Source organism: Lissotriton vulgaris, chromosome 3_1 (genome assembly GCF_964263255.1).
Source record: "Lissotriton vulgaris chromosome 3_1, aLisVul1.2, whole genome shotgun sequence".
Taxonomy (NCBI): domain Eukaryota; kingdom Metazoa; phylum Chordata; class Amphibia; order Caudata; family Salamandridae; genus Lissotriton; species Lissotriton vulgaris.
In genome coordinates this window covers 1414935703-1414953933 of record NC_141689.1, presented here as the reverse complement: position 1 = coordinate 1414953933, position 18231 = coordinate 1414935703, and the positions used below count along the sequence as shown (strand labels likewise).

Sequence of the window (18231 nt, the reverse complement as noted above, 5' to 3'; positions counted from 1 at the left end):
GATGTCAGTGATGTAACATTGATGGCATCACCCCCACCCTGAAAATTGTTCCAGCACCACTGCTAAGTTCATACCTTTGTGAAAAATAACCCAGATATCCTTGACACCAGAATTGCCGCTCATTGGGTTTGGACGTTGGCAGCAGGGGAATACTAGTGCACAGCAGTTGAGGGTTGCAGCGGTCCCACGCAGCAAAAAGAATGTTTCCTGCTGTCACTTCGGGCCCGTCATACTGCCACATTTTAAATCATTTTTGTTGCTTTGCACTTTGCAAAATTTTTGAAGTTTTTGAAAAAAAAAATACATATGCAAAGCTACAACCACATCTTCAAAACTTTGCAAGCGTAATCGCAATATCTAATGAAAAATGCCATTGATAATAAAGGGCCCAGCCACACTATTGAAAACATTTAATATACAGTATAATGGCATGTCCTTGAAACAATCAGAATGCAGTGCCTCAGATTTTAAATGGGATCAGATCAGACATTATTGATGGGACTACATGACTGGTATATTGCAGTTTTTAGAACCTTGAGGCTAGACCTTGATTTTATAGCAGCTAACCTGGTAGCGCCATATTACTCTGTTCTCCCTCACATAACGAGTTCAACTAAAGTCAATTTAAAAGTCAAAGTTTTATTCTGCATTCCCACAACTATAGATATAGACAACTATAGATAAATAATAATGAATGGCCTTCCTAATATCGGTATTAGATATAAAAGCAGAATGTTAGCAATGTAAATAGTGAATCAACTCAATTTACACAAATTCCAGGTATATGTTAGTTTTGGTACATATCTTTCTTATTATGTTAGTTTTGGTACATATCTTTCTTATAGTGTAGAGTATAGTGTTATCTGTAACACTTACACTCCTCAAGGATTAAAGAGGATATTTGCTAGAGAATACTCATGAGTGTCTCCCACTTACCATCTGCTTGAAAATGCCCATATTTACTGTAATATACCTCAAGCAATGGCTTTTGTCTGTCTGATCATTTATAACTATGCGAACAAATCTATTGAAAATACAGTGATGTTCGAATGAAGAAGCCATTCCAAGATGGTATATTCAAACTAAGTTATTTAAAAAAAAAATTTGTCTCACCTAGTTAAGATTGCGTGAAATGTAAAATTGCTAATGATGTTCTACTTGTCTCAACATTTGATGTAACTCTTGGAATAAATTAATTGTTGCACAATAGATTCTTTTTGGCTGACTGTCATAGTCACCTCGCAGGCAGACTGTTATGATTGACATTTCTGTCAAAGCAGGCTTCTTAGACGCCTTGTGGAAGCCCGAAGATTATGTCAGAATCATGTTGATTTTGAAAACACAGGTAGGCAAACACTCCTCGTTTTACCGGCCCATTTAAATCATAAAAAGAAAGCCCACTGGAAAAACATTGTTCCGTGGCTTTTTCTACAACAATGTGAATTTGATGAATTTGCCCCATATTATTAAATCGTCTGCTGCTTAATTTGCAGATTTGAACAAATTTGTATTTCCAGATCAAATGGGTTGCAAGTTTTGAAAATTACAGTACATGGGATGCCACATTTCACCTAATACTTTACAAAACTTAACTTGTATCGTTTCAACTGTTGAATGCCCTATTTACAAAGCTGTTTTGCAAACATTGCCTAAACATTTCCTATCGATGGATGGATAGGTTAAAGGCCATTTTTCTGAAGCAAGAAACAAAAATCATATTGATAATGCAAACAGGATGGAAAGACTGATTCCACCTTTTTGTCGAAATATGGTATTTTACTGATCACAAAAAATCATCCATAGATAAGGCTGTTCTCTTAAAATTATTTCAAGACGATTCGCAGATTTTTCAAGAATCCCAAACATGCTGCATCTCAAGTTAATGTTTTATGTCTCTTGAATTCTAAAATACGTTCTATCAAGACCTACGCATAGGTTTCAGATAAAATACACAATACTTTAGTGATTTATCATTCTGCTTTTTAATCTAAGGAGGTGCTGCCACAATACCTCTAGTATGAACCAAGGAAAAAGCTTGGTGGGGAACTCAGAATAAATGTATCACATATCTTATTATGAAAAGTTTACTCATGTAATTGTGATTTTTGAAGCGTACAAAACTATATATATTTTACAGAACCCATTTCACTCTCAGACAATTTCGACTGAAAAGCATAGGGGAAAGAAAACAATGTTTAAATTGGAAGTTTCAAAGAACTTAACCCCTTCAGTACTCCCGGCCGTCGGCCAACGGCCGACGCAGCCCCGCCCACCCTTTAGAACGCACGCACCGCGGGGGAAAAACCGCCGCGGTTAAGACGTTAAAGGAACAAGGATATGTTGTGTAAATCACAGAAAAGAGTCACAAATATATGCCATTAGAGGATGATGAAACATTTACAATTGGAATATTCTTGAGTTCATTTCTTGTTGAATGTTTGTGATAAATTTGCACCAAAAGAAAAAGTCTCAAAGAATCCACTTAGTGGTGCGGCAAGGAACTACAAATAATATTATTTGGGGAGTAGCATGCCAAATGTGTGAATTTCCCAAACACATCCATATAAAGGGCCTGGAGGAACAGTAGCAGCCTGTCCTTAAGGGCGGAGAGGCCTACCCCCTCACCTTTTTGCAAACATGAAGAATGTCTGTCAGACTGAGCAAAGGTCAGCATGACAGACACTCTTCATGTTTAGGTCAGGCAGCCAAGCATCGTGCATGCGCTAAATGCTGTCTCATTGCAAAGTGGGGTGGAGTTTGCAGTCTCACTGATACAAACCCACTCTGTGATGAGTAAGGGACTGCCACCTCCTCATACTGGCTGACCCATAACAAGGTTAGCCAATCAGAGACAGCAGTTCCAATCCTCCATGAACCACCAAACTTCCCTCCTGCCACCTGAGATCACCACTGCAGGCCAGAACTTTTATTGTTTGTTGTGTGAGTGCTTGTGTGTATGTGTGAGTGTATGTGTATTTGTGTGTGCATGTTGGGAATGGGTGTGTGCATGTTTATGTACTTTTGAAAGGTGGATGAATGTGTGCACTTGCCAATGGATGAGTATGAGTGAGTATGCATGTTGGTGGGTAAGTGTGAGTATATGTGTGCATGTGTGGCCCGCAACCCCCATGATCGAATTACCAGCTGCCACTGCAGCTGACACTTTTTTGTACATGTAAAAACAGTTTCCATGTAGGTAAAAAGGGTCAAGAAATTCATATTCTAATTTACATTTATGCGGTACTCACTCATGAGAACTGTCTGCAAGCACTGGACGGCAGTTTAATATTTTCACATATTTTATTAACACTGTTTCCTTAAAATGCAGAAATAGATGAACATAGTAGAAGGAATCTATGAATATAGTAGCAGCACATTTTTGATGTTTTAGTTTGACTTTTTTCTGATTGTTTTTGAATTAGAACCTTAGAGATTGGTACAAGGGGAATATATGTTGATCTCTTTTGACACTGGCTGTCAGTTCGATTTGAAGCAGATTATATAATTTATTTGGCTTTTTGTGAAATGTCATCTTTAGTATGGGTTTTCAATAATGACTAAAATATTAATGCAAGTTACAATATATCACTAAAATCATACGGACCTTCAACATTAAAATCAAGGTATAGCAAACACGGTCACAATGGTCGATTCTTCAAATAGTAGCCTAAACGGAATATTCTCTCCTCTCCTAAGAAAGTCCCTGAAAAGGGCTACGTGACGTAAAGGAGGTGGATGTGCTCCGCAGACATTCGGGTGATTATCAGTTAGGCCCAATTGGAACCTGGATAACATCTAGAATGCATAAAAAAAAGTTCCATAGGATTCATTTGCAGATAGGTGCATGAAACGATTACGCACGTATTACATTATACGTGTGCAGTCATGTCACAAAAACTCCAATTTTCTATACATAACCCCAGATGGTTTTATTTACATTTAGAGGTGTGACTAACAATTACTACAGTAGTCCAGACTACGAAGTGTTCTGTGAAATGTGAAATAAATTCACAAAAGACACAGATGTTTGACTGCATGACTTACTTAGGATTGACACAAGACGCCTTCATTGAATTCCAGGAGTAAATCATGCACAGAAAATGTTTGTGGATGGGGCAGTCACCACAGTGAGCACATTCCTTCATGACACCAATGGAAACTTTCAGCTCTGAACCATAGATACTGGAATGTATTTGTGTTCCCATTGAAGCCACTTTTTGTTCTGGGTGAACAACAAAGAGCTATAGTGCACTGGGTGACTGTGATGGAATGACTTGATTGTACCACTGGGCATGCCTCGGTGCCCCAGGACTGAGCCCGCTGCCATTGTAGGAGAGCACCGCTGACCTGTCACTGGCACTTAAAGCCGGGTTAGGGCCCAGGCGACCTGTCCTTTCTGATGTACATGTAGGCCGCCATTTTCCCACTTTCCCTGCTGTTGCTCTCCACATCTGCCCTCTGGCAGCCCAGGCCTGCTGGCGGGAGGCCTTCTTGAACAGGGAAGACGTGGTGAAGATGGAGAGGGCCTGTTTCCAGGGAGCAGTGAATGCCGGCGGCATTTCACCGCTGTGAAAGAAAGAAATGGGTATTTTATTAACTGCTATAGATTCAAGATGGGCGCAGTGCAGAGCGAGCACCATCCATGCAAGACGAACTGTAGACAACAGCCACAAGCGAAGGAACACAATTCGTGCCCACGAGACAGGAGTCCTTTAACACATCCTTCAGCCGTTTCTGTGAAGAGCCGCTCGGGGCTGCCAGTGCCACTTACAGAGGAGGGTAGGAGGACCAGCGGCCGCCATTATCGATCGCTTTGCATCGAGGCTTGGTTTCACGGACAGATAAACAATGAGAGATGCCCTCTCCTCGCCAAGGAGCTGAAAGTGTTTGCCGAGCACTTAATTCGTGTTTTCTAGTTTGAAACTTTGGTTGAGGCACTCAAAAGCTGTAAAGAGTGACAATGCCTGTCTTTAGTCCTCTTAAAAACTCTTCCACACATTCCAACCTGAAAGCTCGTGATGTGAGGGCTATTGACAATAACTTGTTTTCATATGGTGCTTTCTATCGCTATTCTTCCATTTCTAAGCGCTGTAAATAACTTATGCTACTATTCCGCAAGATGTGATCCTCTTCTTACCGGCCTCATAGGGCAGGGGGGTCCACCCAGCAAGAATGCACACTTTTTACCTTTTGATCACCACAATAGCCATTAGCGGGCATCACTGGCATAACCCAAACATCTGCCCCCAGAGTGTAGGCAGGGGAACTCCCCCTTCAGGGAGCCTCCTTTCAGCCTAAATCCTTTGAATGTGGGGATTTCAGGGGTACCTCACAACGTTTTGCATGGGACCCCAGCAACTGGCAAGCATTCAACTCACTGAGCCATTTTGCCAGTTATGGCAATCCAATGGAGGCTATGAACAATAGTTACTTACCTGTAATCTGTGGTTCTCCAGTATTGGTGTCTTTCATAGATTCACATGCCTGAATCATTCCCCGTCGTCGGAGTGGGAGCCCACGGTACATAAAAAAGTAGTGAAATATACCCTTAGTACATAAGAGATAACAATATACCCAACCAGGAAGTAAAGTAGCCCTAGCTACAGTAAAAGAAACTTCCACATTAGAACCTGTCCATGTCATTATGTATGGACCAAACTGCAGCCAATCAGGCCACAGCTCCCACCAGCAAGCTCTCCCCAGAGACCCAGGCTCTCAGATTTTTGTAGCACCGGAGTGTACCGGAATAAGTATAGAAGAAAAAAGCCAAGTGAGCCTCTGAGGGGAGGTGGGTGGGTGCATGTGAATCTATGAAAGACACCAATACTGGAGAACCACAGATTACAGGTAAGTAACTATTGTTCTTCTCCAGTATTAGGGGTGTCTTTCATAGATTCACATGCCTGAATCAGAGTAGTGAGCAGTAATAGTCATAGCATTATATACAGCTCTTGGACGCCAAGGCACATAGCAGTAATGCAGAAACCACAAAGGAATAATAAAATAGGCGTAAAAGAGCAAGAGGAGGTGGGAGAGAAATAGCAGAGGCTCACCTTATTGGAAAAGATTACGCAGGACTGCTCTCCCCACCGAGGCATCGGTGTCGCTCGAAGCTTCCAGACAGTAATGCCTCGTGAATGTGTGCCTGCTGGACCAGGTAGCAGCTCTGCAGATATGCAGGAGAGGCACACCAGCAAACAAAGCAGTTGAGGAAGCAACTGCTCTCGTAGAATGTGCTCTGGGCAAGGTTGGCAAGGGTTTACCCGCCTGTAGATGGCAGAGTCCAATCGCTGAAGAGACCCATCTAGCGATAGTTTGTTTAGTGACTGCACTGCCTTGACGTGGTTTGCCATGCGCAACAAATAACTGATCAGTTTTCCTGATGGCAGCTGTCCTGGAGAGATAGAACTTGAGACACCGCTTGATGTCCAGCGTGTGTAGAGTTCGTTCCGCTGGAGATTGCGGACTTGGAAAAAACGTTTTAAGGATGACTGGCTCATTCAGGTGGAAATCCGATGGCACCTTGGGTATGTACCTCGGGTTGGTGCGCAGTATCACTGAATCATTTGTGAATTGCAAGAAAGGTGGTTTAGAGGAAAATGCCTGTATGTCACTGACCCTTCTGGCAGATGTCAAGGCCAGTAGCAAAGCCACCTTCCAGGTGACGAATTTTAGATCAGCTTTATGAATTGGCTCAAAAGGATGGCGCATGAGTTGAGCTAATACAATATTCAAGTGCCAGGATGGAGGCGGTCTACGGACTGGTGGAAACATGCGGAATAAACCCTTAAAGAATTGCTGGACAATCCTTGCAGAGTACAGCGAAGTTTGACCGTCCTGTCGGTATCTCGATATTGCCGCTAAGAACACCTTGAGTGTAGAGTGTGCCAAGCCCGATTTAGCAAGATGTAAAAAGAAGGGCAAAATCTTGTCTGGTTCAGCATGGATAGGATGTAAACCCACAGTCCTGCACCAAGCACAAAACCGCTTCCACTTGAGCCTGTAAGTTTTATTCGTGGAAGGCGCCCTAGCATTGTCCAGGACCTCCTGACAGTCTTGAGGAATGTTCAAATGCGCGAACTCATGGTGTTGAGGAGCCAAGCTGACAATTTTAGAGAATGAGGGTCTGGATGATATATTTTTCCGCCTTGTAGAGTCAGAAGATCCGGAATTTGAGGCAGCTGAACTGGATCGCACTCTGAGAGGAGAAGAAGCTGCGTGAACCAGTATTGTCTGGGCCACCGTGGGGCAATTAGAATCAGACGACACGGTTGTCTCCTCATTTTGTTGATGACCTTGGGGATCAGAGGGATCGGAGGGAAGGCGTAGGCAAAGATTTGTTTCCAGTTCAGAGAGAGAGCGTCCCCACACGACTCCTTGTGAGGAGTCCAGCTCGCGAAATGGGTGCATTTCTTGTTGTGGTAGGTCGCGAATAGGTCTATCTCGGGGCGACCCCATCTCAGGAAAATGTGGTCCAGAGCTGGCTGATGCAGTTCCCACTCGTGAGTGCTGCTTTTGGATCTGCTTAGGGAGTCTGCCAGGACATTGGCTACTCCCGGGACATGAACTGCCGTCAGGTTGATATTGTGTTCCAGGGCCCAATTCCAGATTTCCTGAGCTTGCTGAGACAAACGGGCCGATCTTGTGCCCCCCTGCTTGTTCAGGTAGTGCATGCTCGTCGTGTTGTCTGTTCGGATCAACACGGACGAGTTTGACAGAGTCACTTGAAATGATTTCAGGGCGAGGAAAATGGCCCTCAACTCCAACAAATTGATGTGCCATGTCCTTTGTTGTGCGTTCCATTTGCCACTGATTGTCATCCCTTGAAGGTGAGCGCCCCAACCTTCCAGCGAGGCATCCGTGGTGACGACGAAACTGGGGACTTCTTCTAGAAAGGCGCGGCCGACTTGCAGGTTGCGTGCCAGAGCCCACCACCGAATTGCGTGTTTCATTCGAGGTGTTAAGACGATGACATCTTCGAAGGAACCGGATACTTGCACCCACTGGTGGCCGAGTTCCTCTTGCAGTGGTCTCATTCTCAGACGACAGTTCGGAGACAGGAGAATGCATGATGACAACATCCCCAGGAAAGATTTTAATCGTCGAACTGAAACGCACTCTCTTCTGAGGAGTGCTCTCGCCAGGTCCTGGATCTTGGCTTGCCTTTCGTTTGAAATGAAAACCTGAGCTTTCCTGGAATCCAGAGTCGCTCCCAGGAAAGACGTCTTCTGAGACGGTGTCAGGTATGATTTCTCGAAATTTATTGAAAAACCCAAGTCTTGAAATAGAGACAGGCATGTTTGGACGTGACTGCTTGCGGTGGCATAGGAATTGGCCTTGATAAGGCAGTCGTCCAAATAAGGATAAATCTGGATACCTTGCAACCGTAAGTGGGCCGCCACCGGTGCCAACATCTTGGTGAATACTCTCGGGGCTGAACGTAGCCCGAAGGGAAGGACCTTGAACTGAAAGTCCCTGCCGGCCACTCTGAATCTTAGGAACTTCCTGTGCCTGGGGAAGATGGGTACGTGGAAGTAAGCATCCTGTAGGTCCAGGGTTGCCATATGTTCGCCTTCCGTCAGAAACTGGAGGATCTCCTGCAGTGACAACATTCTGAATGTCAATTGCTTGATAAATTTGTTGAGGGCACGCAAGTCGAGGATGGGGCGCCACTCCCCCGACTTTTTGCGTATCAAGAAGAAACGAGAGTAAAACCCTTGACCCCTCTGATGTTGAGGTACCTTCTCGATTGCCCCTTTCCGAATCATTGCATTGATTTGGAGGAACAGCTCCTTGAGATGTGCTGGGGGTGGTCCTTTTGGGGGCGAATTTGGAGGGGCTTTTACAAATTCCAATACGTGACCCTTTGAGATTACATCCAAGACCCATCTGTCTGTTGTAATTTTGGACCATTGAGAGTAATGCAGGGATATTCTTCCTCCAATTCGTGGCTGGCATAGGCAGAGTGGCGGCAGGATGTTTTCCTCACTTTTTGTTGGCGTTGTCTCTACCTCGATAAGTGGATTTTCCTCTGGATTGTGTAAAGGTGCTCCGCCTTTGGCCATAAGGCTGTTGTTTGTAAGGTTGGTACCTTTGGTTGTTTTGATTGGTCTGATATGGGCGTTGCTGGTAATAGCCCCCTCTGTTGGAGAAGTTACCCCTTCCTTTTGCCCCACGAAAGGAAGACTTACGGTACTGCAGAGTACCCAACGAACGTGCCGTTTCTGTATCCTTCTTAATGGACTGTAAGGCTTCGTCCACATGCGAGCCAAACAGGAATTCGCCGTCATAAGCCATATTTAAAACTTTGGCCTGTACCTCCTGGCGAAAAGACGTAGATTTTAACCATCCTTCTCGTCTGAGCACTGCAGCTCCTGCCAACTGTCTAAAACCTGTGGCCGCTACGTCCACTGCAGCGTCGATAATTTCCGACGACGCACATTCGCCGTCTTGTAGGATTTTGATGGCCTCAGAGCGGTCTGGCTCAGGTAATTTTTGGATGTATGGGGATATGTCAGACCACATTTGTCTGTCATACCTACCAAGAATTGCTAAAGAATTAGCAGCTCTAACCGTGGTGGCCGCGATAGTGGAGACCTTTTTACCAATGGAATCGAGGCGTCTGCCATCTCTGTCCGTTGGAATGGAGACCTGAGTTGAGGGGTTCCTAGCTCTTTTTTGCGCTGCCTGCGCAATGACTGAGTCCGTTTTAGCTTGGCCGATGAGACAGGCAGGTGAAGAGGCTGGCGCCCTATATTTTTTGTCGACTCTCGGCAATACTGCGGGAGCAGAATTTGGCGTGGCCATTATCTTAAGCCCTTCCTTCCAGATAAAGTCTATAATGGGAATAGACCAACTCTGCTTCTGAGACAAAGACTTGAAATCATAAAGAAAGCAGTCATCTTGTTTCGCTTCCATGGAAACCAGAAATCTTTTAGTGGCTTTGTCCATAAGTCTATGGAAGTTCGCTATATCCACCGGCGGTGAGTCAGCCTTCGGTTGTTCCTCTGGGGATGGCGATTCAGCCTGGTAGTCCTCATACTCCGACGAGTCCGATCTAATCAACTCCCCCTCCTCATGGGTGTCCTCATCAGAATCGCCAACCTCCTGTTGATGGGGAGATACTGGCGTGGCAGGTCGGGTAGCCTGTGCCTCTTCCGGCCTATTAGGCCTTGGACCTCTACTCACGCGAGGCTGAGGGGAGGTAATATGCGAATCGCCCGATTCCGAAGGCGGGAATCGGCGATAATAATCGCTCAGCATATACTGCAGATTCTCGTAAAGTTCCATCGGCATCTGCATTCCTGTCGCAGAAGTGGGTACCGATGTAGGTACCTGGATTTGCTGTTCGTCTTCCTCCTGATCCTTTACATGTATTAATAAGTCAGAGGGACTTTCCGCCGCTTGAAACAGTTCATCTCCAGATTCTACTTCAGAATCTAACAGCCTATCTGGCATCTGGAGCGGCGATAATGGCGTTGTTTGAGAGGACCTCTTTTGCAGCAAAGCCGTAGTAGTGGCTGGAGAAGGAAGAGGTATGGCAGTGGTCTTTGCCGACCATACCTGTAGGTCAGTACAAGACGACAATTTTGGCGTAGATGGATTGCCTGGCAAAATCAAGCTCTGTGTCGTCGCTTTTGATGAAGAAGCTGATGGTTCTCTCGTTGTTAGAGATGGCGTCACCTTCGTCGACGTGTTGGATTTCGTCGTCGACGAGGGAACCGTCGACGGAGCAGTCTTCATCGTCGACGAGGTCGTCGACGGGGCCGTCGACGGGACAATCCTCACCTTCGTCGACGACGTCTTCGTCGACGTGTCCGTCGACGGGGTCTTCTTCGTCGCCGATGGGTCCGTCGACGACATCTTCATCGACGATGGTGTCGACGACAGTGAGGTCTTCTTTGTCGACGGAGCAATCGTCGACGACGACGAGGATTTCTTCGTCGACTGCTTCAGTGCCGTCGATGTCTGATCGTCGACGAGAGGTGTGAAAACCTTCGTCGACGAGATGGGTCGAACCTGCACATGAACAAAAGTTGGAGAGGAAGCTGAGGACATCACCATGGTCGATTTAGGTGAGGAGAAAGTCAATGTAGAAGTCATGGCAGAGGCAGCCTGACTGGAATTTGGCAACGTTGTTGGTGCCTTAGTCATAGGTCTCACGGGGGACACCAAAGACTCCGTTCTTTTAGAGCTCGGGACCTTCACAGATTTCTCAGAGGATTTCTGTGCCTTTGAAGTAGAAGGCTCCTGTGAGGCGAGCTGGTGTTTAGACACCTTAGCTTTCGGAGTAGGCACAGTACTCTCAGCTCTCCGTTTTTTCGACCCCTTGGTAGATTCTGAGGCAAAACTTCCTACCTCAGAAAGTGGCTCATCTTTATTTTTCATTTTCTGCAGCCACAGCAACAGGCGACCCTCTCTGTCCCTGAGGGTTTTAGGAGAGAATTTTCGACAGATGCTGCAGTCCTTAACCTGATGGTCAGGGTATAAACAGTAGATGCAGCGAGTGTGTGGATCTTCCTTAAACAGTCTCGCCTTTCCACACGAGTCGCAGGCCCTAAAAAGGGATTTTGAAGAAGACATTTCCTTGAAGAAGAAACTTTATCCAAGAGAAGAATTGAGCAGAGCTCAGAAGGACTCCCTATCACACGACGTGCGGTAAAAAATCTGAGAGCCTGGGTCTCTGGGGAGAGCTTGCTGGTGGGAGCTGTGGCCTGATTGGCTGCAGTTTGGTCCATACATAATGACATGGACAGGTTCTAATGTGGAAGTTTCTTTTACTGTAGCTAGGGCTACTTTACTTCCTGGTTGGGTATATTGTTATCTCTTATGTACTAAGGGTATATTTCACTACTTTTTTATGTACCGTGGGCTCCCACTCCGACGACGGGGAATGATTCAGGCATGTGAATCTATGAAAGACACCCCTAATACTGGAGAATCATGTAGACCTTGAAATATCATGGTCGTTGAATGACACACTTAAAAAGTAAACTGTTGGAGCAGTCATAAATGGATTAGACATAATTATGATTCTGTAAAAAAAATAAACTTAAAACTGATTTATACAATACATTAAAAACAACAAAGAATATTTCATTTATTTCTGCATTTTCCACCATTCATTTGAGATACACTTCTCTATAATATTACAAGTAGGTGCATACACATTTCACTACAATCTCCTTTCCTCAGTAAACAGATATTGCCCTGATCAGAAAACGGCAAACGATAATTAATAAAGAAATAAAAAAAAGTAGGGATAAGGATTCTTGGAGTTTTTTTTTAAATTTAAACTGAACATTGCACCAGGGGTTCCTCAAACAAATCATGACTCATACTCTACTCACTGACTCATTATATACAACAGCACAAACTAATTCAATCTCATTACACATATCACCAGTACATGTTCTGATAATAGTACAGTTGGTGTTAGGTGACATTCTGATCTAACAAAAAACATCCGTTTTGGCTCATTTTTGGCTCATTTTTAAATCATTAAGCATTCTTCAGGATAGAGTAAGTAATCCATATTAAAGTGGTATAGTGGTAGGTGAGTCACAGAACGGGGGAGTTACCACTTGCAAAAAAGAAACCTCCTAGCTGACTGAGGGGAAGAGAGATCAAGGAGGTTTACATTCCTCCAGAACCTTGCCAAGGGGATCTTTTAGGTAAATTGAAGACTCTCTCAAAGAATCCTTTTCTCACCATTGATTAGCCTTGTTTTAGTTCAAGGATCACTCTGAGAGGGGGTGGCACTGAGGAGAACAGGAATCAACAACATAAATAAGCAGCATGGTCAGTGCTTAATTTGAGCCGGTGGTTTAAGGTGCTCAGCACTGCTACTTATTTGTCTGCATCAGCACTTAATTGTCGACCCTTGCACTTGTGGCATCTACCAAATGGTGATGCTGTTTGTATAATTTAGAGACGAGCAGAACAGGAATTATTTATTAATACAGTATTCATTAAAAACAACTAATACCTGCAGCCCAAGCTTTTTTTTTTATTGTTTTGGGGGCCAGGAATAGGCTGAATCGTCACACCTGTAGCAGTATGCTGGTTAGTAGTTGTGTAGGTACTGTCAGGTACCTCACCAACGACCCAGCCACCGCCAGAACCAACCTACATGAAGGGATAAAAGAAGTAGCCGAGTGGATGAAGAACAGCCGCTTGAAACTCAACTCAGACAAGACGGAAGTCCTCATCCTGGGACCATCTTCCTCCACCTGGGACGACTCCTGGTGGCCCCCTGCCCTGGGCAGTGCACCCAAACCAACGGACCATGCACGCAACCTGGGCTTCATCCTGGACTCCTCCCTCTCGATGACCAGACAAGTCAACGCCGTCTCGTCCTCGTGCTTGAACATCCTATGCATGCTCCGGAAGATCTTCCGATGGATCCCCACCGAAACCAGGAAGACGGTCACACAGGCACTCGTCACCAGTCGACTGGACTACGGAAACACCCTCTACACCGGAACCACAGCCAAACTACAGAAGAGACTCCAACGCATCCAGAACGCCTCCGCACGACTCATTCTGGACATCCCCCGCCACAGCCACATCTCCGGACACCTGAGAGACCTGCACTGGCTCCCCGTCAACAAGAGAATCAAGTTCCGTCTCCTCACCCACACACATAAGGCCCTCCACGACCTGGGCCCCAGGTACCTCAACAACCGCCTGACCTTCTACACTCCCACCCGCCAGCTTTGTTCGACCAACCACGCCCTCGCCGCCGTTCCACGCATCCGAAGAGCCACCATGGGAGGAAGATCCTTCTCCTACCTGGCAGCCAAGACATGGAACTCCCTCCCCATCCACCTCCGTCAGACCCAAGACCACCTCTCCTTCAGGAAGCAACTCAAGACCTGGCTGTTCGAGCAGTAGCAGTAGCAGACCCCCCTCCCCCAAGCGCCTTGAGACCCTCCGGGTGAGTAGCGCACTATATACATTTTTGATTGATTGTCATTGGCTCAATGACGGTTGCAACAGTTAGTGCAAGCTGTTGTGGCCTCCCGACTGGAGTCCTTGCACTTACTGTTTTTACAAATTAGACATTGAGCACAGTAAACAAGAATGTATGGTTCAAGCAAAGTTTATAAAATTGAAGCATTTTGCCATGAAAAATAATCATAATGAAGAGTGAAAAAAACAGGATTGACTATTCTGACGGCAGCAGTGTCGCTGTTGATCCTATGAGACAAAATGCAAGGCAGTAGGAAAAGGTAATAGTGTCAAGTAGTCACGAAGGTAGACTTGGGGCTCAGAATAATACTAAACACCTGTAAAAACAAATAGACATAGAGCCATTGAAGAAGTCGTGGAAGAAATGAACTGGCAAACTTGAGATAGAGTATTTAAACCTTTCATTACCTGTAACAAATGCATTCTATTCTCTCGACATTTCGTGCCTGTACATTCAATTCACTCTACCAAGTAAAGTAGAGACACGAGTGTAGTGATTATGAATACATTATACAGATTGAAGTTATGGAACAGCTGTTATTACTTCCCATCTTTGTCCTGATGATGACTCCATCAGCAACGTGGGGTGCATGCACAGTCTGAAAGTGTGTTACCGAAACAATCATGCATTTATCTTTGAAAAAAAGATTACATTTAACACAGTACCAACGCCAACTTCAGTAAATGTTACCGAGCTGCCGTCTTATACTCCTGCAGAGTAATTACAGAAGGACCTTCCTTAACAACGGGGAATGAGGTTATGTTTCTCTGGGATGGCTGGAGTGACAGGAGGGGTGAGTGGATGACAGTTCTCTGTGTGAAAGGGCACAAGTCTCCGCTGAGCTATCAAAAGAGGTCAGAAGAGGTGCTCATACAATGTGTGCCCATTTATGCACTCTGGTGATCTCTGGAGCTTTTCTTAAGGTCATTATTTAAAACATGAGGGTCTTTATCGTCGAGAGATGCTGGAGTAGTGTTCTTAGTAATCAATGAAAACAGAGTAGTGTCTACTATTGCCAAGTCTAAAATTGACTCGTACATTGAATTTACTTTTTACTAAAGCTATTTAGAAACCACCACTTGATGACTGGTTACGAACTGTTGTGATAACAATCTACTCACACAACCTTTCCTCGATAAACGGCCTTCGATCTGAGTATTATTTTTGTGACTGTTTTTTTACTTTATTGATAGTAGCAAAAGCAACATGGTAAGGCACAAACTGCATTAATATCTACATTTCCTCTTAAGCTGCTTTACATTATAGCAACTACTGAATCATCTCTGCTCATCTACCAGACACCAACAAACAGCGGTGATGAAATCAGACTTCATCGTCCAAGCCGAGAGACTTGTCGTTCCCCATCTAACACATTGGACCAGTTTATAACATGCACAATTCAATGGAGCTTGCAATCCATTTCTAAAACTTTTTTTTCTAAATTCTTATTGTAGGCAACTTGTGACATAGCTGCCCAACTGTAGTAAGTTTTTACAATGGAGTTATGACCTCATAAAGCATACTGCCAGAAGCAAATGTGAAAGGCGGGTCACAGAGTATAATTGCAGCTGAAGTTTAAACAATGCAACACAAATGAAAACTGGATGCCATTCGTATGGTCTGTTTTTTCTACCACAGCGATGAGCAGAAAGGAGATATGTTTTATTAACAAGTTCATATCTGCAACTATACTACAGCTATTTCAAGAAATAGGAAGATACAAGTGAATTAAGTAGCTTGCACGATGGGTGATGGTGTAAGCATGTATTATATCAGATAAAATACCCCTTGCAGTACATTAAAATATTGCAAGTCTTCTCAGAGTTCAATTACCTTATAAAGGAGCTTGGCCTTTGGCCTAGTTCCCTTTATATGGTCACAGACCTCCTCAGTGACTTGAAGTATCCTTATAATGTATGGCAGGAGATAATCTATCTCATATATAATGATGCAGGGGCTTTCATATACTTTAATAAGGCTGCCTTCCCTGCAAAGGACCTCATTAAGGGTGGTCTGTACCTCATAGTAGGGCTGGTAACGGGAGTCTGTAGATCCATAGTGAATCACAAGTGATGCAGTATTATTGCACGAGGAATTCTTGGGTGCAGTAATAATGCAATGTAATCATATGCTCCTTCTCAAACTCAACCCTTATTCCTCTATTAACCACAATTTGAAATTAGGCTTGTTTGATTGGTCTACAGCAGATCTGTGCCCTCTTTGAAACTGATACAAGTTCACACGACACAAATCTATTATGAAACACTTTATTTTGATCTGAGGGTCTGGAAACAAGCACAAAGGTAATTCTTATGCCCTTAATTCTTATGCTTCTGAAGTAGATGAGTGGCGGGTCAGTTGGTGTGGGTGCGAGTGGTGGCTGGTCAGTAAGTGAGTGGGTAAGTAAATGAATGCACAACTAAGAATGAGTAATCTATCATTTGTTTATATGAAGGGATGCATCTTGAGTACATGACTGAAAGCATAAGTGAAATGAGATGAGAGTGGCAGGGCTCACCCTCACTACTGCACCATCCTTACTGGTGGTGATTTGCGTTAAAAAGTCATGGCACAAGTGTCCTTTTGCAACATTTGCACTGTGTGGGGCATGACACACGTTGTTGATGAGGGGAAGAAGCAAAATAGCTGTGAAATGGCCCTGTGGCTTGTGTGATGCCTTTATCCAGTCTTTACTTGTTATCCACAAAACATTCGGAGTGGTTACAGTCCCACAAATCCACATTCAATCTCTGGTGACCTACTGCTTTAGGGTCATTTTAGTTTGGTACTTTACTGCCCATTCTAATCTTTTCCGTGTAGTTATATAGGTTTTAACCCTATCTCTGCCAAAGACTTTTCCACTGAGATGCAAAACAACGTGATTAAATCTTCGGCTACAAAGCCCATTGGGATGCATTCATCATGCTGATTTGTTGGGATGTGTAATAAACATTTGCTTTGCTTACTTGTAACCAACGCTACATTGCATGATGGGTTTTAAACCTACACTTAAAGAGAAACAGGCAAACTCTGAAGCCACAGAAAGCAACATACTATTGACTACAAGGCTACGAGTTGCTGAAGTTAGAACACGCTGAGATGGACTACTTGGCACCTGTGCTGCACGTCCATGCCTATCCTTTGTTGCATCTACTTGAACAGGATCTTTGAACAACTGAGGGGGGGCAGTCAATATTATGAACTCCCAATGTGATATTGTTTGAATAGCCCCCTGAAGGTTGAGATGGATTCTCTGGAGGTACCTCTATCGTAATGCTAGACCCAGCAGCCCACAAAAGTTTTGCAAGGAGTGCAAGTCCCGTAGAAAAGCCCCTCATTCTGGAGGGATTTTTTCGGACGGTGGGCAGAATCTTAAATTTCAGCAGATGTACCAAATTCTGATAATTACATGTTTTCTCTCCAGAATAGGTTAGAACTGCACAGACCAGGAAATACCAGGTCCATATATATGCATTTTCCCACAACCCAGGGAGAATTCTGTTGCTATTTTCCGCATAGAAAGTGTCAGTGGGCTGGCATGTGGTTGGTGCGTTGGTGTTGCAGGGAGTTAGTGCAGGCTTCAGGCTGTCCGAGGTAGCATTGTCTGCTGTCCCATGTTGCTGCAGTGCAGAGGTCGTGGGGAGGAGCAAAACTGTGCTACCGCCCACTGCCCCTGTGCAACAGCTAACACAGATGCGGTGTTTCTGGGCCCAGACTTTGCAGACCTGATAACTTTGCTCTCAAAGATTATTGTAATTGCAAGTGGCAGAGTTATCGCTCCAGTTGGAATTCCACCACTTGGAATAGCGACCATAGTGTTTTGTTTGCAGTGATTGCAGTGATGAGCGGGAGAGAGCGAAAAGACACTCAAATGGATGAGTCACATCTCATAGGTCCGAACTCGTACGAGAAGCGATTCAGTACCGTTATACCAATTACCTCCCAGTCGACTCTACCGGCAACGCAATTAACCCTTGTGAGGTAACCAGGGTTTTCGGTTAATATGACCATGGAATAATAGCAGTACGGAAAAATACGACTGCCACAGACTGGACCTGTGAGAAGTGACTCATCCATTTGAGTTTCTCTTTGCTCTCTCCCGCTCATATCTTTTTGGAGCCACTGGGCCCGCTTGCCCTCACAACAATTGTCTTGAGAGGCTCTTCACTCAGTTACGGTGCCCTACCGTTTCCACGTTCACTTCAGTCCGTTAGTAAGGATCAAAGTTACCCACACTTATTCAGGGGTCGAAACGT

At 44.6% G+C, this 18231-nt stretch overlaps 1 protein-coding gene across 1 annotated transcript in view; it reads right to left on the bottom strand.

Moving 5' to 3' along the window:
* ARHGAP24 (Rho GTPase activating protein 24) overlaps window positions 1–18231 on the bottom strand; it is a 1593044-nt gene that overhangs the window by 586804 nt on the left and 988009 nt on the right. The gene's annotated exons all lie outside the window — the stretch shown is intronic.